The sequence below is a fragment of the Amblyomma mixtum genome, chromosome 10, assembly GCF_055824585.1.
Source record: "Amblyomma mixtum isolate Tamu chromosome 10, ASM5582458v1, whole genome shotgun sequence".
Taxonomy (NCBI): domain Eukaryota; kingdom Metazoa; phylum Arthropoda; class Arachnida; order Ixodida; family Ixodidae; genus Amblyomma; species Amblyomma mixtum.
This window is the reverse complement of record NC_143021.1, coordinates 92,014,401-92,038,766: the sequence shown is the minus strand read 5'-3', so window position 1 is coordinate 92,038,766 and position 24,366 is coordinate 92,014,401. Positions and strand designations below refer to the sequence as shown.

The 24,366-nt window shown below is 46.5% G+C and overlaps 1 pseudogene; it reads right to left on the bottom strand.

The window, feature by feature from the left end:
• Positions 1 to 16,317: 16,317 nt before the first annotated feature.
• Positions 16,318 to 23,638, bottom strand: LOC149326420 (uncharacterized; annotated as a pseudogene).
• Positions 23,639 to 24,366: the final 728 nt, after the last annotated feature.

Sequence of the window (24,366 nt, the reverse complement as noted above, 5' to 3'; positions counted from 1 at the left end):
ATAAAACGTACACTCGCCAAAAGATGGTTTATAAAAAACTTAGTTTGGCGTTTCGGGACCCGTACGGGTCCCTTGTTCACAATGAATGATGGACGGAATGGGCCGCTTCTTATATGCGCACTTGACAACGCAGTGAGTGGGCGTAGTTATCCGGGAGATTACCCTTCGTCCTGTTAATGACATGATCCGTGGTCTGTATATAAAAAGATTCTAAAAGCAGTCGTGACGATGTGGGTTTCATGGTATCTAATATTGTGGCGTTCTCCCAGTCAATGGTGTGGTTCTTTTCTTGAGCATGCTCTGCCAGCGGGTTCGATGAGGTGCGACATTTGTTGACGTCGTTCTTATGTTCTCTTAATCTTATTCTGAAATCGCCTGATTCGCCAGGCTGCAGGCGATTTCAGAAGAAGATTAAGAGAACATAAGAACGACGTCAACAAATGTCGCACCTCATCGAACCCGCTGGCAGAGCATGCTCAAGAAAAGAACCACACCATTGACTGGGAGAACGCCACAATATTAGATACCATGAAACCCACATCGTCACGACTGCTTTTAGAATCTTTTTATATACAGACCACGGATCATGTCATTAACAGGACGAAGGGTAATCTCCCGGATAACTACGCCCACTCACTGCGTTGTCAAGTGCGCATATAAGAAGCGGCCCATTCCGTCCATCATTCATTGTGAACAAGGGACCCGTACGGGTCCCGAAACGTCAAACTAAGTTTTTTATAAACCATCTTTTGGCGAGTGTACGTTTTATTTCACCACTATGCCTCTCCCTCGCCCGACAGGATTCTGTCGAACCCTTGATTATGAGGATGGTGTATGTGACGTGGGTGATGGTGCTGGTGATATGGCTGAAGGTGCTGTTGACGTGGCTGGTGCTGGTGAAGCAGCTAGTGGAGCTCACAGGGTCTAGCGGTAGTTCCTGTGAGCGAACACTTGTAGCAGCTGCTCACACTTGCTCCTGCCTAATTGGTACAGTGCAGGAGTTGCCTACTCTTCACACTGGTCTGTGTCCCCGTGAAGATCGTCACTGACGTAGACGTTGCCGAGATAAGGCTGCAGGGCATAAATGCACACATTGTGCAACACCACACAGGCTGCAACAATCTTTGCAGTGATGATAGGTTATTAGTGCAGTGCTCGGTGCTTCTGAAGACATCTAAACCGACTCTTCAAGACACCAATTGTCCGCTCAACAACAAACCTGAGTGAAGAATGTGCATTATTGAATCTGGCCGCTAGAATGTTCTGGCTAGAACATTGAAATTAACGGCATTCGATGTACCGTGTTTTTGTGAATTTAATATATTATTACACTGCATTCTCGACCTTGAGGGAGTCGAAAAAATTAGCATTTTGCCTTCAGCAGGCTCGGTTGCCTAGCAACTGGGTAAACAAAAACCACGTGTGCGGCAATTTGAGCGAACAGATGGCTTCAAAATAGGGCTACGATAATAAAAATAGTACCAATAAAGTTCTTATGTTTCAAGGAACCTGGCAGTATAGGTGTTTATAGATGTCTGACTTACAGTTTCCAGATGCCGGCCAATAAATGCTCCCAACTTACAGTTAGGGCTGAATTGCTTACACTGGAAAAAGTGTTCTAACTTTCGAAAAAAAAAATGGGTCTACAATAATATTTTAATATGAAAATGACCGCAAAGATACCGCGGACATTATACAATACTGCTGCAGCAGTTATCAAAGGCTTAAAATCAATAAAACTCGAAATCGCTTCCTGTAGGAGCGTTGCGAATGTGCGTCTAGTCAAGACGGCTGCTTGCGGCGCCTATGAAGGATGCTATTTGTACACTGATAGCATGCGCCAAACAGAAGTGGCACCGGTCGCTTGGGCGATTTCTCGCACGCTAGCTACTGGCTTCGCAGCGGCGTACCTCATTACAGCTGTCTCATGGGAATCGGCTGCTGGTACTCCTCGCTTCCTGTTCTGCGGCTCCACAGATCCAGGGTTGCCAGATGGCTCCGACCTCAGGTAGCCAAATTGGCCTCCGTAGTAGCCCAAACGTAGCCAAGAGCGAAATTTTTGCGTAGCCCAAAACTAGCCAAAAAATAGTTTTTTTTACGACATTTTTTAAGCATATTGAATTAATTTTCGGCAAGAATATTTACATATTAGATTTCTTTCCCGCAGATGATGTCTGAGGGGGTGCGCACGGCGTGTTCTTTCCGTTGTTACGTTTCGCATCCGTCATGCACGCTAACCAGTGCGGCTAACAGGTGCGCTAACCAGGTCCTAAAGATGGGGCCGCAGTTCCACTTTGCAGGCGCGGCAGTAGGCCATATCACCTGAGGCGGGTGACGCCAGCCAGTCTGCACGCGGAAAAGAACGGCGGCGCTAAAAAACGCAATCGCAGCTCTAGTTTAGGAATATTTCACCTTTTAAATGTTCGCGCGCAGATTAGACACGTCGACAGTGAAAATACCTTACTGTATACTTGCGCAGCCTCACTTGAGGAAGGTTCTCACTGAGAGCGTCACCTCAAAGCATCGAGCATGCGCCTTCTTGAAGCTACATTCTACGATATGCAGGAGCTCAGAATAAATCAAGGATATATGCCATTAGATGATAATCTATGTCGATTTTATCTTCAGTCTAACAGCACCTTCACAATAATGAGAAAAACAATTACCCTTGAATTCCGGCTCCTTTTTCCATTTTTTTTGTAGTTCCGGATTTACATCGCCCACTTGCCCATTCTGAAAGTTCTCGTAGCGACGGATCTGATGCCATGTCATGCCACTAACTTCCGCCGCCTTCGTTAGTTACAATGCGCCGCCGCGGTGGCTCAGCGGTTATGGTGCTCGGGTGCTGACCCAAAAGACGCGGGTTCAATCCCGGCCGCGGCGGCTAGAATTTCTTTGGAGGAGAAATTCTAGAGGCCCGTGTACTGTGCGATGTCAGTGCACGTTAAAGAACCCCAGGTGGTTGAAATTTCCGGAGCCCTCCACTACGGCGTCTCTCATAGCCTTAGGCGCTTTGGGATTAAACCTAAACCTAAGTTACAGTGCGTTCCGCGCCGCGCCGAAGGATGGCTCCACGGCTCCGCATGAGTGCACGCAGATTACGCAACGGACACGGCGCTCTCGCGTCGCTTGCAATGAATCTAGAGGACTGCACGTGTGCCGCTTGAGGCTGCAGAAAAAGCGTAGGCTCTTGCGAGTGGCACGCTTGCTGTGTCCAGCACGAGAATAGGAAGAAACAGAAAAAGACCTTATTAATGCGTAAGCATTACTTGCCTCATGCGAATCTTGAGCAGAATATGTCCGCAGAACCAGAATGAACAATACAAGAAAAGAACATGCCTGGCGGTGGGTATCCAAACAGCCACCTACCGCAGCCGAAGCGGACGCCCAAACCACTAGGCCACGTCTATGGTTAACGGTTAACACGTGAGGATCACGAAACCGGGCAACAGAAGCGAAATAGTAGCATTTAATGCTTACGCATTCGCACCACGTAGGGAGACTTAAGTTCTCTTAATGTTTTCTCTATATTCTGGTACCATGGTTGTCATGGTCACCCGAGGTGCACCGTCAATGGGAGAACGCTCACATGTGCAGACGGCAACAATCTATATTCAATGGCGCGCGCGCGCGCGCGGGGGTGGCGTTAGTTTGCGGATTAAGTGGAATCTATAGGCCGTGAAGTGTTTCCGCGGGGGCAACTTTCACGTAGTGTCAACTCTTTATAAAAGAAATCGAAAGGCCATGATCCTTGACGGCCTTAAATACAAGTTTTCTCGAACACAGCGTTTACAAATTGTCATTTTGTAGCAGACGCGCTCAATTTCTTTATTCCAGCATGCCTTTTATTTATGTCACTGTATAATTGTAACAGAGCACATTATAACTACTTTAACTTTTTTTTTCACGCATGAAAAGAAAAATATGTAGCCCAAAAGTAGCCACATAGCCAAAACGAAATTTCTGACGCCAACTCGGACAACAAGTAGCCCAATTTGGCTATTAATAGCCCAATCTGGCAACCCTGCACAGATCTAGTCGTACACAATCTATTGAAGATAGTCTTGAAAGTTGGCTCTGCAGGAACATGGGGAGCAGGATACTTACCCTTGCAAAACCGTGCTTCCAAACGTCCGTTTTCTTTTGCCCTGATGTAGGCAATAACAATGTCTACCTTTTCAGCAGCTGATAAGTTGCACAACACTGACGGAGCCATTCTTTAATTGATACTATGGCGGTAACAGCAGGCGGGTCCATAAATGTGAGAGAAACAGCACAAATGAAACTCCTGAAGTGGAACTTGTTACCGAGAAAAAAAAAGAAGCATTGAAATATTGATCTGCAAGATATCTACGCTTGCAGTTGCTTATTTCTTATATACCGCCCTCGGAGCCAGAACCTCAAGCCTAGGAAAGCTGATATGCCCAAACTGTCAGCGCTGCGCCCGCACCGTGTCGGGCGGCGCCCGATATGCGATGTGATTTCTCAGAAGCCTACCGGAGAATGACGCAGCGCCAGACGCGAATTTCGCGAGCAGCAGCGGCCGCCTTCGAACGGCTCGGCTCGCCCGGTGGCGTCGCGACTGCGTCACTCGTGCGCGTGATAATTGCGAGCTTCATTTTTTATGTTTCGTTTTAGCACATCCAAAGCAGCCAGAATTGGTAGCGCTGCAGTGCTGCGGAAATGTGTTCATGTTCTTCTTTAAAATCCTATTTGGCATTCCGTCAGGGGCAGCTCGTAGTTTCATTTTCGAAGTACCTCCTGCCTGCTATAGTTTAAAACTATAATTAGTTAATCTTAGTTAAATATTAGGTTAATTGGTACCTTTTAGAACTCCTTAGTTTTCTCGTCACTTGTACAACAGTTCCAAACAGAGGGCGGTATAAAATTTTAATTTCCCTTTTTTTAAAAACTGTGCAAAGTCTTAGGTCAAACTACCCTTATACTACATATCCAACCGTCCCAAGGTTCCCAAGTTCCAAGTTTAGACCACCTGGAATTCTTTATTGTGCACTGACATCGCGCAGTATAGGGCACCTTCCATTTTGCCTACATCGAAACACGGCCGCTGCCACCGGGACCGAAGTCGCATCCTCGTGGTCAGGAGTCGAGCGCTCTATCCACAGAGCCACCACTGCGGGGCGCACTTTTTCTGTCAAAAATCGATTCGTAACTTTCTAAACTAAGCTCTTTTTAAAATTAGGCACACCTTTTGCGCGTCAACCGAGAACGGCCTATATAAGCGTTCACAATAAACCCAGCGGCAGCATTGCCTCTCCCGGATTCGTAGTCGATTGTCAGTCCCTTATCAGCCTGTCTGGGGCTGATACATGGTGCCAGAAGTGGGATTCGAACCCACGCCCACATTTGTGGACCAGAACTTGAGCCGTCGAAGGAACACTCAAACCATTTGCGTCGGAGCTTTCAGTGATTGACGGAATTCTGCTCAAGGGCAGCAAAGTAGTTATTCCAAAGAAGATGCGTCCAGAAACGCTCAGGCGCATTCACGAGGGCCATCTGGGTCTAAATAAGAGCAAAGCGAAGGCAAGGCGTTTAGTCTTCTGGCCCGGTTTGAACTCCGACATTGCAGACGTTGTACGCAAATGTGCGGTTTGTAAAACCTATGCATACAAACAGCCGAACGAGCCTCTCATGCTACGACCCCCTCCGGATCACCCCTGGTACCGAGTCGGCGTAGATCTCTTCTACTATGCTGGATCCATGCATCTTGCAGTTTTTGACGCATATTCAAATTTTCCAGAGGTCGAAAAACTCGGAGACACGTCTGCGACTACGGTCATCGACAAGTTGGCAGCCATCTTTGCAAGATACGGAATCCCGGTGGAAGTCTGCGCCGACAACGGCCCCCAGTTTTCAAGCCACCAATTCACCGCCTTCGCGAGACGGTACGATTTCAAACACATTACTTCGAGCCCCGAGTTTCCACGTTCCAACGGGCTTGCGGAAAAGGGTGTTCAGATCATCAAGCGGCTTCTTAAGAAGACCGGGAACGCACATGAAGATTTTTGGTTAGGTTTACTCGCATACCGCTCTGCCCCATTGCAGGATGGTCGGTCACCGGCGGAACTTCTGCAGGGCAGGCGCCTACGCACCAGACTACCAGACTTCAGCCAGGAGCCCAAACCACCCGTAAAGAAGCGCCAGCAGCAGTCGTCGGGCAGGCCGCTGCACCAACTGCAACCAGGACAGATTGTTCGCGTGAGAGGCCAGGCCTGGACACAAAAAGCGAAAGTAATAGAAAAAGTAGCACCTAGATCCTACAACATTGCAACAGAAGAGGGCAGAACGCTGCGACGTAACCGTCAGCATCTGCTGGCCACCTCGGAGGCATTCAGGCACTCCAGCTACAGCGACGACAGTGACAGTGACGTGGGAGACGCTGATGCCGAAGAGCCTCCGCATCGGTCTTCACCTCGTGCGACTACGCCGGCACCTAGAAGATCGTCAAGGACTACGGCTGAACCACGGCGTTTAGCATACGGTTCCAACTTTGAACAAATCTCTTAGTGTCTCTTATCTCTGTAGCGTTTGTTGTTTCAATATTTCATTGCTTGTCGCATTATTTTTTCTTTGCTGTTCTGTTAAAAAAAAAAAAGATGGGAAGATGTATCGTGCTGGGTCATGCCGGCATATGGCACGTAATGCGCACCGTGTTGCGCGTCAACCGAGAACGGCCTATATAAGCGTTCACAATAAACCCAGCGGCAGCATTGCCTCTCCCGGATTCGTAGTCGATTGTCAGTCCCTTATCAGCCTGTCTGGGGCTGATACACGCTTTGGGACGTTAAACCCCATAAACTAACTAACTGTCTTCGCTTGCTTTTCAGTAGTCGCCGCGCACGTCCTTGCTGATCCCTGCGCGTACTCAAAGTCGATTCATCCAACACTTCTCAACAGTCTTTCGCTGACCACTGCTGAACTGCCCATGCGGTGCCCAGCCTTTCTTGGCGCTGTCTGTTTGTGAGGGGCGGATGTCTGGCTGCCACGCTGTGGCTCACACCAGCTTCCTCAAGTCTTCAGTGTATTGTCTTGCACGAAATAATCAAAGAAAGGGCGTCCCTAAGCCCCTTTGTGCGGATTAACGAGTCAGCAACGACTGCAGACACGATTATTATATCTGCTTATCTCGTCGGCCTTGGTCTGCGCTGCCCCAGGCGTCACCAAGCCCGCCCTGGCAGTCCCCATTTCCTTTGATGTGTTGTGTTGGGTTTAATGGCGCAAGCATTGGAGGCTATCATGCGGGAAGCTCAAGGTATGGGAAACATTATTTTCTGCAGAATTATTCCCTTTGGTCGCCTCACAGTACCTCTAGAACTATTTGTAGGAGTACAAATTTTTCTTTTATGGACACCTTTTAAAAAACACAGAGGCACCTAATTACATAATTAATTGGCAATCCGATCACATTAAAAGCTGTTATCTCTACCGGAATTGACGTCACTTCCGTTCTGCCGTTATCATTTCTGGTAACGTTCCATCCGGTCTGGTTAAATCACTTCTCTCCAGCCATCGGGTGCTGCTCCGATAGGGAGACAGCCGGAATATGAGATTTGGTGCTCAGACGAAACCACAGGAGTGGACGTTTCGCCAATTACTCCGTCGCCTAGCACTCAGAGTAAACCGCAATTAGCGTCGCTGCGCAGGAAAAACCGCGAACGCGACAAGCGAATGAGGAATGCTAGGGCAGGTGTTAATGCTGATGCAAGGGCCGGCAAATTAACGCGGGACAGCACCGCGAGAACTGTTGAGGGAAAGGGAAAAACCCACAGTGTCATTTTCCCGAAGGCGGATGGGCCCGATGAAAGCCCAGGTGACTGCCCTTGCGGGCCGAAAGAGGGACAGACGGCGTAGGTGTTGGACACGAGACGCAGGCTTTGCGCTACGAAGAATAGGGCGCGACAGCCACACAAAAGGGCGCCGCAGAGAGCGCGTGAGTCGGAGGGGGTCGCGACAGGCAGGGACAAAGAAATGGAGGAGGCACCCTTTCCGCAGTAGGTCGAGTGGAGGCGGAACCAATCAACCCTGCAGTTTTCTTGAAGCACCTGCTTGTGGAGCGGCCATCCGACCACGACCGCGCAGGGCGCGGCTGAAAAATGTCCAATTCGGGGAATAAGTGTTAGCCTTTTTTTTGTACATTGACTCACTGTAAAAAAAAAAACGAGACAGGGGTGAAGGCAAACGAGTTTCCAGTTTTTAGTGGTAATGCTGAGTGGTGTTTGAAAAGTTTGTGATTTTCACTCAGTTTTGATGCTTTTAAAGGTGTTTGAATTTTATTAAGTACGTGCAAGAAGGGCACATTGCATGAAAATGCGGACGCGCTTAGCTGTTCTTTCTAAGCGGTCCGGAATGCTCTTTAAGAACCAAAATTGCTACTTTGTTTTTTTTTCGTGCGTTTTTCAGTTAATGAGTATAGTAGCAGGTTCGGTTTTCTCAGCTTGCGTGGGTCCTGAGAAGTTTCAGTGTGAGCTTTTCTCAAACGGCTATAGTACCGAGATTGAATCCCTCTTTTGGAACTGGTTTGCTCGGAGGGAAGTTGAGTGCTTGCTTGGGCATGTGGTTTGCGTTTTAGAGACGCCTCAAAGTATTTGGCCGACGTAATAGAAGACCACGTTGCGAGCGGCAGAGGGCTTCTGGCATACTTCTGCGAGCAATTAGCCCAAGTCGTCTCTTCGTGCAGTAGCGATGACTGCTACTCGCCGAGACTCGTCTGGCGGGGGAGGTAGCTGTTACGACCCATCTTGAGACCCGCGATGAAACGGTGGTGGATTCAACAGTAGCGGCAATTTCGACGGGGTCGTTTGACCCCCAAGATGACCCCACGGCTCGGTGCCAACGACCTTCTAGAAGGACCGACGACCGGGGAAAAACGGGTGCCCCTCGTCCTAAAAAAAAAAAAACCCCGGAACGAATGAGAGGAAGCCGGCGCAGCTGCGGCTGCGACGTCATCAGGCCACACCTGTGTTCGATGGACGCGAGCTGACAACAGTATGGTTGCCTCGCAGTGCGACAGAGATGCGGATTTATGCTCCTCCTCGCCAGTTCCAACGTGTGGGCTCTCAACAGGTGTCTTCGTTGGCTGTAACGTGTGGTGCCGATCTTTTGTGTCACGATGAATTGTTCCCACGTGTGGGCTCTCAACAGGTGTCTTCGTTGGCTGTGACGTGTGGTGCCGATCTTTTGTGTCGCGATGAATTGCCGCCTGGTGAAAGGGGCTATTTAACCTGCGACCAAAGTGAGCACGAACGCTCTGAACCTTGGGTAAAAGGTTCATCCAGTGTGGCTCTGAACCTTGGGTAATAGGTTAATCCAGTGTGGCTCTGTACCTTGGGTAATAGGTTCATCCAGTGGCTCTGAGCCTTGGGTAATAGGTTCATCCAGACGCTCGACGCTATGAACTCTTAACTTTTGATTCCTTGCTCTTCTTTTGTAAATTTATGTAAATAAGTGTCTTAGTTTCTTGCCATTAAACCTGCTTGTTTTCGTATCTCCAACTTCTAAGCTTCAGACTTTCCTCAGCCCAACGACTCAACACGCTACCAAATGGAGCCCGGGTTCGAGCTTTCCTGTGCGCCACAACAACTGGGGGCAACGGTGGGATGCTGCTACCTCGAGCCGTAACAGGGTCCAGATGACGACACGTGTGTTCGGGCGATCGCGGTACTCGAATCTATGTAAAATTTTAGCGCCGCGTTGAGGTATGCGTCCCTGTTGTAGATTTGGACAGGCTTCCCGGGAGTCGGTTATGATAACCGGGGAGTCTGGCTGGTTCTGCAGCGGCGAGCGCTATGGCTACTCCACGTGTGCAATGTTGGGGGCGCGGAAAGTGAGTACGTGAAAGTGCGTATTTTGATGGATTTCTGAGGCCGTATACCGTCCCCCGTGGTATGGGCCAGCAGCATCTGTGGAGAAGACTCCGTAGCGAGAGCCATAGAGGTCGTTAAGGGCCGTCGCGCGCGCGGTTCGACGGCCCTAGTGAGTCTCCTTTGTCATGTTCTGTGGCAGAGGTTGGACCTGTAGCGCGTTGCGCCAGTCGTCTGGAACCGTGGTCCTTTCCTCTGCATGCGCTTTGTAGGCAATGTGCACGCGGTTTAAGATGCTTTTGCCGGATGAGGATTTGTTTAACCCCAAGTATTGATTGTTGAAGTGCACCTCGCGTAGTTCCGCAAAGGTGTTGGTCATTCCGAGATAGATGAGCCGTTGATTGGACGTCGTTATGGGGAGGTTGAGGGTGTGCTTTTGCGAAGGATGATCACCTCTAGGGCGTTCTCGTCACATTTCCTCAAGTGGCGATATGGTGCCGAATAGAGTATCCGGCTGGTTACAAATGCATTGGCCAGCCTCACGACGTGTTTGCATCCTACCCCCCCCCCCCCCCCCCCCCCCCCCCCCCCCCATTTGTTAGATACCCGGCGGACCATGCGGCGCACATGGCCTCCAATCTTGCGGAGCTTCTGCAGGCTGTATCGATCATGCTGTTGCGGTGAATAAAGAGTCCCTACAATCTTACCTCATCCTGTTCAGGGATAGGGCCGCTAGCAAGGGAGAGGTCAATTTTGATGATGCACTTCGGGTTGGGCCGAAGGTGCACGAATTCTGAGTTGGTCGGGGAGCATTCCACGCCACAGCGGCGAGCGTATGCGTACACAATAGTCGCCGCTTGTTGCGGGTTGGCCTCTATCTGTCCCAACGACCCATATGTTGCCCAGAGCGTGATGTCGTCGTTATACAGGGCACACCTGATGCCTGGGACATCATTAAGCAGTGGAGCAGGTGGCTTCACAACCAGATCAGGGCAGAATAGCAGCGAGACTGAGCGCCACGATGGAAGCCCAGATCACGACAGGCTTTAGCGCCCGGGAGGAAGAACTTACAGCTGCCTTTCAAAACGTATTAGACAGGCTGCCTAGCCTTATGGCGGCTCAGATCCCAAAACCACTTAGCAAGGCTCGGAAGTTAGGTTCTGTTAAGCGCCTCTCAACCAATAGCGCGAGAAGCAAAATTTCCAGACTTCTAACCCCCTCTGAGGACGGGGACTTGACAGTAGAGGACGGAGTTCCACACACGGCAGTGGTCCGTCAAGCAGGCGCCATCGGCTCCCCTCTCCTCCAGGGTGGTACCCTAAATCTAAGTGAACACAATGGCGGGCAATACTAGCAAACGCCGGTACTCGCACACAAAATCGGCCTCAAAAACAATTCTTCAGTGGAACTGTCGGGGTTTCCGCGCTCTCACTAAGCGTGCTGCTCTCCGACTCCACTTAACAACTCCCAGAACTGCCCGCAGGTGTAGCCCTCCAGGAGCCAGGAGAGTGTGCCACATTGAGCAATCAGCGGGACGCGCGGACCGCACTCTGCGCGAACAAATATTTTACGGCTACCCCTGTCGCTCTCGCCTTTAACGCGGCCTATTAGTACGTTATTGTTACCCTCCTTCCGCTTAGGAAACAGGACCCGTCACTGCATGTACTCAGCATATAGAGCTCGCACAAACTCTCCAATGTAACATACACTGACACATTAAGCAAAGCCTTGGAGGTCGCAGGAAAGGAACCCCTCATTATAGTTGGAGACTTCAATGCCCCCAGTCCTCTCTCGGGCTACCGTAAAGAGGAGAAAGGCGGACGAAAGCTGGCGGAGCTTATCTCCACGTTGGGCCTAACCCTCCACACGGATCCTGCTCACCCCACCAGAATAGGTAACTCCGCAACATGGGACACGTGCCCGGATCTTACCATCACCAAAAACAAGCGACATGCTGATTGGTAAAACACCGAGAAAACCCTCGGTAGCGACCACTGCATCCTCCTCAACACTCCGCACGAAACCTATCACACGCTCACATTGACAAGCTACACTCCCAGACTGGATTCGCTTTCGCTCGGAGTTCACTAACCCTGAGCCTATAGCCCAACAAGGTTATGAAACTTGGTCCCAACATTTGGTTGCCCAGCTTCGTAAGGGTGAACAACAAGTTCAGCTCTCAGAGGCAACACAGATGGTGGACAACCACCTCCTGCAGCTCTGGCAGCCCCGGCATAGCCTGATCTGCCGATCGCACCGGCAGAAGTACAACCGCCAACTCAAAATTCATATCGCGGCACTCACCCAGGAGGCAGTCGAGCCCAACTCGCCGACTGAAACTAGGTGGACCGCTCTAATACTACGGCTCGACAAATGTCGAATCGCAGCACATGGCGCCTCTTTCGCGCCTTGATCGATCCAGCTTAAACACGGAACGAAACCCAGAAACAACTACAAAGAGCTATTCACGCTTTCGACGGGGACACTTCCAATTTGGCTACGACGGCGCTCAGAGATAAATATCTCTTTAGCATTCAGCAGGACTGCCGCGGGTCGGCATACTCATATACATGCTCTGAGAATGAGGAGCTGTACAGACCGTTCCAGCTTTACCACCTTTGCGGCCCTGGCAAAATTGAAGCGCGCCATAGCGCCCCGACGGGATAGAGTGACGGTTATGCTCCTTGCTAACCTCCCGGATCCGGCATACCTGTGCCATCTTCACTACTTTAACTACATATGGGACGGGGCACACCCCTCCCAATGGACTGCAAAAATCGCATTTGTCACTTTCGTACCGCACACGGAAAAGCCATCAATATTGAGAATCTCCGACCTTTTTCACTAACTGCTTGTGTGGAGGAGTTGATGGAAGCTATGGTCAGAGACAGACTTTCAACATATCTAGAATCCAAACACACCTTTGCGGACACCATGTTCAGATTCCGCCCACACCAATTCGCGCAGGATGGCCTGCTGCATTTACACAACGAAGTCTTGGATCCGGTCGAACACCCCAGTGACGACAAGGTGATCCTCGCCTTGGACCTCAAGGGGGCGTTTGACAACGTGACCCACGACATCATCCTCACTGACACATTTGTCACAGTCGAATTGTGGCCACAAGACGTTTCGGTACATCAGACAATTTCTCACTGATCGGCAAACCTATACACGTATCGAAGACCAGGAGCGTGGCCCGTACCTGCTAGGTACCAGAGGAACTCCACGGGGAGCAGTCCTCTGTCCCCTCCTCTTTAATCGGGCGAGGGAGAGAGTCAAGCTGGCTCGCCATAGTAATGGCGGCGGTCGTGTTGTTACTTCTTTCCCGGCGGTCGTGTTGTTACTTCTTTCCCGGCGTCTGTGCGGGGGCGCGTGCATCGATTCAAAACGCAGAGTCAACTTCGAAAGCTGCTCCGAAGTGGAGGCCCGCGGTGCAAGCAGCTAAGTTTACGCGGGCGCTCGAAAATAAGCTGCGGGCGCTCCAAAATAGCGTGGAATATGTGTTAAGAAGCTTCAGTGGCCGAACCGATTCGCGCGTGCTTCGCTTGGGAAAAAAGTGAACGAATTCTGAAGCCCGCATACAGCGCCTGGCAACAAGCCTCGCGCTATTCTTATTTCCTTTCAGGCTCATTTTATATGCTTGTTCCTAGTTCGTTCGTGAAACTTTCATTTCCATCCTTCGCTTCAAGCAGCAACCATAAGCAACTCACTCTGCTGCGCACCTTGACAGCTACAGACAGCTCAATGACAGACAGCTCAATGAAACGTATAAGCGTGAAACTGTTCACGTGTCCAGTAACCAGTGGCCGCATGCCATTACCACAGGGTGAGAAAGCTTGTGCCATTTCTGCAGCGAAGCTGAATTCCACCCAAACCATTACAAATAAAGCAGGCCGGTGCTGAAATTAGGCCTCACGATCATTTTATACGGGTTTCTTTGTCTGCACGCTCCCATTGATACTCTGAGCTGCAGCAGGCGGCGTACGGATTTGACTTCATTAGCTTTTAGGGTTTGCGGGTCAGAAAGACGTCTGGGCTTGTTTGAACTGAGACAATTTGAAACTATCAGGAATAATGTCGTGCTTACAGTGCATTGTAAGGTTGAACCCACCGTGATTGCTTATTATTGCACCCTACCTGTTTTCATAAAGGTACTGGAAATAATTATTGTTTGACTCCTCAACAACGATTTCACGATGGGATTTTTCGATATGTGGAAACTCCTGACGGTTCATTTTTGTGACAAAGATAGTTATCAAGTAAATAAATCACTTTGTAGCTCACGATATCTTATTGAAAAAGATTCTTGCCGTGCAGTAACGAGTCTAAACTCGAAACAAATTATTACAGTCATAGTGCCTTAGACTCTCAGCATGGCACCTGTTTTATATTCAGTGCACTTTGGCTGAAATGAATGAAGTTCAAGAAAGAGCACGGCGATAAATTGCTCTTGAATGAGGACACCCAGCCAATGGCGTCGACCGATTGTCTCCAAGACGGCGATAATCTAGATTGCCAGCAACATTAGTTACACTTTACAGTGTCAGAATGATTACCGCAGTTACGTAAAAAAGCTTACTCCATACACTGGGCATCCTTCTTTCAGATGAATTTGCAGCTGTGCTCTTGAATTGTATCCATTTATAATGCGAGGTTAGCGGTGCGTGAAAGCGCCGCCAGACTCAATTACGTCCTGGAGGCGTCCTGGAAGCGACGCATATAGTCGCTGAACAATTTCATGGCGCTACCTCAGGCGCTCCCATTCGTCGAGGATAGCAGCTCTAAGATGCTCTTTCATCTGTAGCTGAAATGCCTGACCGGAAAGTTGCGGCTTCATTATCCATCAGATGTTTTCTACAACATTGGGGTCGGCGCCTTTTGGGGGCCATTGAAGCTGAATGATGCCCAGTTGCTCCAGTTTTTTCTGTACTTTCCTAGTGATGAAAGTATTGAAAGAAGAAAACAGAAAATGCTTGAAATATTACAAGTTAGAAAAGGAAGGCCAGTTCCGCACTAAATATCTTATTTACGGTCACAGAAAAAATGGAAAGAGCACGGTCCCGCAAAAAATGGGAACTTTGATATACTAAAAGCGCTAAATACAAGGCGCTTGCGCCGCGCTGGCTCAGTGCCGTTACAAAAATTTCTTTAGAAAGTCCATAGACTGTCTATAGACTTCTGTCAATAAGGTCTACAGGCTATCTATAGACAAATCCTATAGACTAGTCTATAGACTATCTATAGATTTATGGCCATACATTTTAGTAGACTTTTTTCTATAGACTGTCTATAGACAATTTTAATAGGCTGTCTATAGACAGTCTATAGGCATATGTTTATTAGACTTTTGTCTAAAGATGGCCTATTGACATTTTTCTATAGACTTTCTATGAATTGTCTATAGACAAATGTCTATAGGTACAAATGTCTATAGTAGACTTTTGTCTATGGACAAATGTCTAATAGGTCAATAGACTTTTGTCTATAGACTCTGGATTGTCCATAGACAAATGTAGATTAAGTCAATAGACTTGTCGATAGACATTCTATAGATTTATGGCCATTGACTATTAGTAGGCTTTTGTCTATGCACTATCTATAGACTTATGTCTATCATGCCAGTAGACTTTTATCTATAGACTGTCCATAGACAGGCTAAAGATTTATGGCCGTACACTTTTAGTAGACTTTTCTCTATAGATTGTGTATTGACATATGTCTATGAAACCAGTAGACTTTTGTCTACAGATTGTCTATAGACATGTCTATGAAACCAGTGGACTTTGTCAATAGACATGTGTGTTAAGCAAGTAGACTCTACAATCTACAATTTATGGCAATACACTTTTAGTAAACTTTGACATTCAAAAAAGACATCTATTCTCACCTCAGAATTTGTAATTTTCTGGGCGAAGTTCATTTCCCTGAGAGCTCAATATGATATTACTTAGCCCATAATCATTACCTGCAGCTAAGTTATATTAATTTCCAAGTGTGAACAGCCTACATGAAATTTTCAGTGCTAATTCTTACTTGTGAAGACACACTTTTGTAGCAAACTTTGCAACTTCATTTTTGTTTTGACAAAGTATACATGCAAAACATCTAATGGACTTTACACCAATGCCCATATGCATAGTTAATGGTCAGGTTATACGTGTATAAGCCTGAAGAGGTGCTGAAAGGGCACAACATTAACTTACAAGATTTGAGCCAAAAGAATATTTCCAGATGCATAGTCTCTAGCAATGTACCACGCGCATGCACAATGGCTTGTAGTCTACATGTATGAGAAAACTGTAAAATCTGGCTGTTAATGGTATATGCACCTCAGGTACATGCAAACTGCAGATTTAGTTTTTCTGAGCCATGCAAAAAAAAACAGATGCCCACTAAGATAGGTTTAACTATTTATTTGATATACATATAAATAAAATTGACTAGCAAGTCTTTTGCAATAGATGACTAGAAAAAAGCAATAAAAACATGCAGATTATTTGCCTTTAGACAGCATTGTGGCCAAGCTTGCCTTTACTTTTACGTCAGTGGTTTTAAATAAGCTGCATATGTAACCTGCAAAAAGAAAATAGAATTAAATGAATTGTGCAGAAATATGCACAGCAGCAATTAACATAAATTACAAAAAAATGCTCTCTGAAAAGAAATGCTCAGCTTCTTTCCACACAGAAGATGCTGTAATATAAGTCACTACGTAACTAAGGACCGCATTTTAGAACACTCCTTGCCTCAATTTAAGAGTGATTTGCCTTCGTTCAGCTAATTTTTAAGCCTTACTAGGATCTCTTAGCGAGGCCCTCCCCTAGAGTGTTCTTTTCTTAACGTAGGCTCACTGCTACCTTCCTGTTTCCTTACCTCACTTCTTGACCTGACTGATTGCTTCACTACACAAACACTCGCTCAGCACTTGCACAGTAGGGCAACTCTGTGTTCAAAATAGTGGCTCTGTCCATGCTATATACTTCGTATTTACAGCCTAGTGATGTGCACACATACGCATACTTGTCTCAGGCAGTGATGTATGAGCATTAAATGTTCAAACATCTCAAATCACTGTCTCTGGTTGATAATTAGCTGTATTCGATAGTTTCGCTTTCAATTTTTCCCCTGTATCGCATTTTTCAGGCTTCTGCTTGTAGTTCAGATGCTTTACCCAACTAGCACACATGCATGTACCAACTGACCTTCTAGCCTGCTGGGGCGCACTTCGCTGGTGGTTAACTGCAATTTCGATGCCACGCCACCTTTCTTGCTGTTTTTTGGGGATCAGCACGTTTTTAGGGGGGATCATGGGAGCTGGGAGGCGCTCTTCAGTCTCGGTGCTAATGGGGAACGTATCATTTTTTGACAGCGGGGTTGTTTACAGCACCTCTTAATTCGTTATAACCAGGTGGCGCTGCCACGACTGTTTGTTTTGTCTAAGATGCAAATATAATGCGGGCAAAACGCCGACTGCCCAAAAAAAGTAAAAATACATATTTTGATGGTAGCTCACCCTTGTTCGCAATAAGCGAGTGTTCATTTTAACTAGGGGTTGGACTTTTTGGTTTTTATTTCAGGAAGCTGCTTTCGGTTTTTCTGAGTGAATACTATTTTCGATAAATGAAATACTGACTCTTTTCGGTGACTTAACGTAGCAATTCTCTTTGGTGAAATGTCATTTAAAGTCTATCGGTTTTTTGTCATCCTGAACAATTTATTTACCAGTAATTAATGTGTAGATGTTGTACTTGGAGCTGTGCTTGCAGAAAAAAACTCCTAATTAAAAGAATAACTCAAGTTAAATGAGATAGCCAACAAACAAAAAAAGAAGAACAAGTTTAGTTCTAAGACCTCTGTTGACATGTTATTGTTGGGTTGTGACGCTGCATTGAACGCCACGGCGGGGCATCACGTGGTCTGCGTGTTGGTGGCAGCGATGGAACTGCTGTTCAGTGTCGCGGTAGCCAAAAGATACTTTTTCATGAAGCCTATTGACGGTATCATGTCAACGTCCTACATGCATCAGATTAACCTATTCCAACTATTTGCTCTAAGCAGGTAATGATAGTGAAGAAACAGTGCTTAGCTAGACGATAGCGAGGAGTTTACGGTTGCCCGTCCACAGAAGCATGTAAGCTAGCACAGCAACGCCTCAAATCACACAACTGCGCTGCTTATCCTACAAAACTATCATTGCATCATGCCCCGGCTTGCCTACTTAGTTCATTTTCAACTTTGAGTGTAAGTCGTATTCAACAGCCAGTTAGCTACGTTTTCAAGCCACAAATAATGACTCTTTTTTTTGGCTGAAACTGAATCTCGAAAAGTGAATTTGGCGCTCTTTTGTCAGTTTTTTTTGTTTAAACCGAAATGTTCAACCCATAGTTATAATTGAGACCATTGTAAGTAGGCTCGACTGTATTCATAAAAGTGTGCAAGTATTGGCTACTTGCTTTGTTTTTTACAGACATGACATGCAAACTCCACATCTTTAATTGTACTCAACTCACAAAAAATTGGTCCCACAAATAATTTGGGCAAATCACCGACTCCCCAAACAGAAGTAAAAATTCCAAGCAAAATTGCGCAGAATGTATCTGAGATCAGCTTTTATTCCTATCGCCAAATAGAAGTCGGGGATGCAGTGGCATTCTCCATGAGCAGGTTCTTTTCCCGAAGAAAATATAGAAATATAGAGGTGTTTCAGAAGCAACTGTCCCTCCCACGACAGACTCATACAGTGGGTGCCGAAAGGGAAATGTTTGAAGGGTGACATTCAACAGCAGAGAATGTTGTCAGTAGTAGCTTGACTGTTCCCCAAATGAGATTAAAAATGTAACGACAGACTGACGACTTTTGTGGAATGAAAAGGTGATTATATCTGCCATAAAGAATTGCATCCCAGGCATGTTTTCAATAACTTATTGAGGGTGCTACGAGGAAGGTGACCGTTGAGATAAGGTGTCTATATGACCAGCTGCTTCCTTCAAAATGAACATGTCACAACGTGAGTCCTGAACTCAAACTACAACATATTGGACATGCAAGTTCAGTGATGACTGCATCCAGTGAGGATGCTTGCAACCTCTTCATAACTTGTCATGTGCCATGCGTCTTTACTTAGGCATCAAATATAAGTGATAATGGGTCAGAAAGAAATTTAGCACACACCCAATTAACTGCACTGCACAATCTGATATCAAAATATTGCATCAAGCACCTTGTCAATAAAAGGGACTTTCAGAACTCGCAATAAAAACCAATGCTAACTTTGGATATTTTACGCTTTTTACAACAGCAACTGACAAACCAAATAGTGCAAGTTATTGCATGCAGAACCACACACCTATTATGGCATCCACTTTCCCTTTGTCCAGCGCTGGTTTCGCTGGAATTCCAGGCCCGAAATTACTGCCCTGTCCAAATAAGGATCACCCCTGAAGTTCCTTAGGAGAAAACACTCTCCTGAGGAGTGTTCACTCCTCAGGAGTGAACACACTCCTGAGGAGAGCCCAAGCAAATCTCGGTGCAGTGGGGCAGATGGCTCTCCATTTGTCCAGCAACACTTTTGGAATGATGACTCCGTTTCCAATGTCGACCTATGTTTAAAAAGAAAGCAAAGGCATGCAAATACAGGCAGTTTTATTGTCAATATCAGCCATTTGCAAAGAGTTTAGTCCGTTAATGGCCACTGCACCATTTGTGAACCATTGTCAATACTCTATAGCCTGATGAGAGCTGGTCATTTTTTTTGCTGGTATGAAGACAATGAATCAATCCATGCAAATCACGTTTCTAAACAGGTAAGAAACATAGTTATAGTGCCAACTATATTCACAGGCGCAGAAGATGTGCTGCTCGATAAACCAGCTTCAGGTATGTCATTAGACCTGCGAATGAAGCTTACATCTAGAGGTTGGACTTTTCGGTTGAAACCAATAAACAAAATAAAAGTACAACAATTCTGTTTCTGAAATTTGTTTTGTCAGTACTCTTTGCATGCAAAACATAGCCAGCTCGCTGTTCAGTGTGAGTTACACTGATGGTTTGGTTTATGGGGTTTAACGTCCCAAAGCGACTAAGGCTATGAGAGGCGCCGTAGTGAAAGGCTCCGGAAATTTCGACCACCTGGGGTTCTTTAGCGTGCACTGACATCGCACAATACACGGGCCTCTAGAATTTCTCCTCCAAAAAAATTCTAGCCGCCGCGGCCGGTATCGAACCCGCGTCTTTTGGGGCAGCAGCCGAGCACCACAGCCACTGAGCCACCGCGGCGGCTGAGTTACACTGAGTCAATGTTTAAACTAGATAGCGAAAACAGGAGCATGATATTGGAACAATGGTACTGTTGGATAAGCATTGCAATTGTGTGATTTTAGGTATAGCTCTGGTGGCGTACAAACCTCTGCAGACAGGAAGCACCATCTCCTCGCTGCCTTCTACCTAAGCATTATTTGTTCACTATCATCACATGCTTAGAGTAGTTAGTCTGTTAAGTAGGTTAATCAGCTACATGTAGGACACTCACATGAAACCATGCATGGGCATCATGAAAAAGTATGTTCCAGCTGTCACGATGATTCAGTGGTAGTTCCATCACTGCCATCAACACACAGACCACGTGATGCTACACCTTCGCGCTCAACCCAGCGTGACAACGCAACGATAACATGTCAACTAAGTTCTTAGAAGTAAACTTCCACTTCCGTTTGTGTCCGCCGGCAATGTCATTTAGACTGAGTTACTTTTTATAATGGTGACAGAAATTTCTTCTGCAAGCACAGCTCCAAGTACTACCATATTTATGTTAACTGCTGGTAAATAAGTTGTTCAGGACGACAAAAAGAGTGAGGTAGTCTTCAAGTAACTTTTGACCACACAGAATCGCTGCATTAAATGATCAAAAAGAAGGCAGTATTTCATTCGTCGAAAATAATATTCACCGAAGAAAAGACAAACTTGCATTCTGAAATAAAAACAAAAAAAGTGAGCCGAATTTCTAAACAATAAAAACCGAAAAGTCCAACCCGTAGTTATATCTTTGTAAAACAATGCTTGCAGAAAACAATGCTTTTAATTTTAAAGGACCAAGATATTCACTCAGCCCTGAAGACAGAAGGCAACTCTGTTCACAGGAATTCAACGCACACTCGAGCCCACTTATAACAAACCTGACGGTCACGCGGATTGCATTTGTTGCACCCGTGGTTCATATTAAGTGGACTTGCCCTGCTAAAGCGAAAAAAAAGAGGTCAGACAAAAGTGTAGTTTACTTCCTTAAAAAGCCCGCTGCAGATGTCTGTGTCTCTAAAGCAGACCCTAACAAGCCACTTTCTAAGCTCTCTAACGTGGTCACGTGCTCCTGGCCAAGATACTTGCTGCAGATCAGCTGCTCTTGGGATGAGATATTACCACTGGCGACTGAGACATTCACAACAATGACTAGTAGGCCGGCATCCTCGTCTTTGATCCTTGACAAGGATGTAGCAGCAAAGCTACCACGGCGCATGTGCATGCAGAACGTAGTATGCGTCTCACCTTTTGTGTAAAGCTCTCGAGTAGCACATTGGGCCACAAATAAGGCGACACCTCACCTCAGTTGCTAGGGTCTTGAAGCAGTCTTTGCGCGAAATTAGAGCTACACAGCACTACACGCCAGGTGGGAACTAGCACTTGAACCGAAAGCCATCGGCCAAGGTATGATTTCGGTTTTCATTGATTGATGTACCCGGCTCGACCACTCTATACAATGCTGGCACAGACTGCTGCCTGTGAGCTGCCTGCACGCAGCGCAGTGCAGAAAAAGGAGATCCGAATAAGCACAGGATGCACGCCATGTGACCGTGTGGGCCGCCAATTCACTTGTGGCAACTGGTACAAAAACTTCTAAAATCACTGTCAATGGCTGATCGCCAGCAGTGTGCAGTAATTCAGCTTTCAGCGGTAACCTTGTGTTGCGCTTACCACGCGTATGCTTCCACTTTAGACGCTTCTGCCCAGCCGCCACCCATGCATGCACCGATTTACTTTGCAGCCTTTTGGGGCGTGCTTGGCTGGCAGTTAACCACAGTACCAATACCACTTTTTTAATGCTTTTTTTGGCTTTTATGGAGGAGGGTCTATACTTTTTTTTGACGGAGGGGGAGAGATCATGGAAACTGGTAGACACTCTTCAGTCAATGCACTGGCAGGAAACGTACGTTTTTTGACTGCAGGGGAGAGTTTGTGGCGGCTACTTGTTTGTTATAACCAAGTGGTGCGGCCACAGTTGTTCGTTTTGTCTGAGACACAATGCCATAGCCCTAAATTCGGCCATTATAAATGAGCTCAACTGTAGTTTAAACGTTCCCCAGTTCTAAGCTGTAACTTCATTACTGATGCTCACTTAGCACATGCACTTCCAATGCAAGCATATGATTCACGAAGTGAACTAATAAGTTCTTTTCTAATGTGGCACAAGGCAAAATTCTGGAAGGCCGGTAGTGCATCAACAATTTTATAACTATTATATGAGCTGAATGCAGCCAAAAGCTGATCTAATCAGCTCACTTTTTCATGCAGGCTTTATCTGTCGCATCTGCACCATCATCACCATCCTGATTACGCCCACTGCAGGACAAAGGACAAAGGGCTCTCCCATATCTCTCCAATTAACCATGTCCTTAGCCAGCAGCGGCCGCCCTATCCCCACAAACTTCTTAATCTCATATCATCCGCCCACCTAACTTTCTGCCGCCCCCCCCCCCCCCCCCCCTATGCTTCCTTTCCCTTGGAATCCAGCCTTACCCTTAAGAACCAGCGGTTATCTTTAGACTGGAGTTGTTTAGGCACATACAATTGTAACAGCTTCCACAAATGGCACCAGCTGCTCCAGCAAGTGAGCGAAGTTATTGCATAGCAAGCAGCGTGCAACGTGGCCGAACTATTGACAGAGTGATGCACAACATAGGTTCTGGCCTAGTACCTTTCCCTTCATTACCAGGAAAAGCTGTCACTGACTATAGTTTACTGATCAAAAACCGAGTTTGGAGAGTGCAAGTTTGAAAACACAGGTCAACCTATACGCAAGTAAATATGGTTTACTAAATCAAGTTATTATGCTATAATGTGCCCGAGATTACCGATGATTTCCTACTTTTGTCACTTGCCCCGCACATCAACAGTTCTACTTTGAACATACAATCATGAAAAACTGCTTGCAGCCCTTCCTTGCTGCCATGGCAGCACCGCCTATTTTAACAGCTCCTGAATGATGACCACAATTTGCTTTATACAAATTGCAGAGTGGGAATCATATTTTCGTCAATACCCAAGAAACTTGCATAGGATACAGTTTTTGCCTTCAAGCAAATATAAGGCAGCCCAATTCAGGATTCAAATGAATAATAGCCTCAGATGGCACAGTATGCGCCAAACAGCACTTATAGCTTCTAGCTATGTTTGATCCCACAACAAATTCCAGTGTGCTGCCAAGCTTCTCCCAACAGCCAATGAGTGGAAAAGTTCAATGAATAAACACAGTGGACCTGCTGGGATATCTTGTTGGTACCTGGTTTATGTTTTCCTGCTCTCAGAAAAACCGAAACAAAAGTTCTGAGTCAAATGCTACATGTACCAGCACCAACACACTTAATGCCGAATAATCTGGCCCATGAAAGGTGATGGTTGTGCATCAGGACACATGAAAAAAAAAACATGCGTACTGAACACCAAAAATAAAAGTAACAAACCTGGGAGGATGATTCTGCACTCCGTGCTAGTGTTTCTTCCATAGTCTCAACAATTTTTTTCAAACGCTTCACCATCTTTGCCGCATCCAATTAGAAAAGCCAGTACAAACATAATTTTGTGGATCCCTTTAACCAAGACAGTTTAGCATGCAGTTGTAAATAAATACTGTAACACCTCGGTTATCACTCATGCACCAGCTTAAAACAGCTTTCCAATGAGACCAAGACACTTTTCATGGCTCGCCACTGTGTGCATAACTGACCCTAACTCTTCACATTTTGAATGGCTGATAAGCTATCTGGAGACAACTGCTACTTGCCAGATTGCCAAGACATTGAAGCAAGCAGAAGGCATCTGACTTGAAGTAAACAACAGTAATTAACATGACACATGCACAAGAAGCAAGACAATACAGGCCATGAAAAGTTAAATAAAAAATAAATAAAAAATTTTCAACCCGATTAGCTAGCAGATCTACTGGACTACAGTGGCTATACACATTGTCAAGAGTTTTCTGTAGATTACATTAGAGGGAAGGTGTAGTCAAATTGTAAAAATCCAAAACTTAGTAAACCAAACACAACTGATTGGTACCAGTGCATAAAAATGAGAGGAAGCTAGCCTGTGTATTGGTGGCAGGTTCATAACTGCCCTCACAGTTACACTGTTTACAGGGGCTTCCATGCAAAGTGTCTGGAACACAACGTGTAGCACTGCTTCCCGTTCTCACATGCATTACTGCAGCATACAGAGAGGGTTAAAGATATGAAAGGAAGAGGGCTACCTTAGCAAAATCCTAAGAATGCTCAGG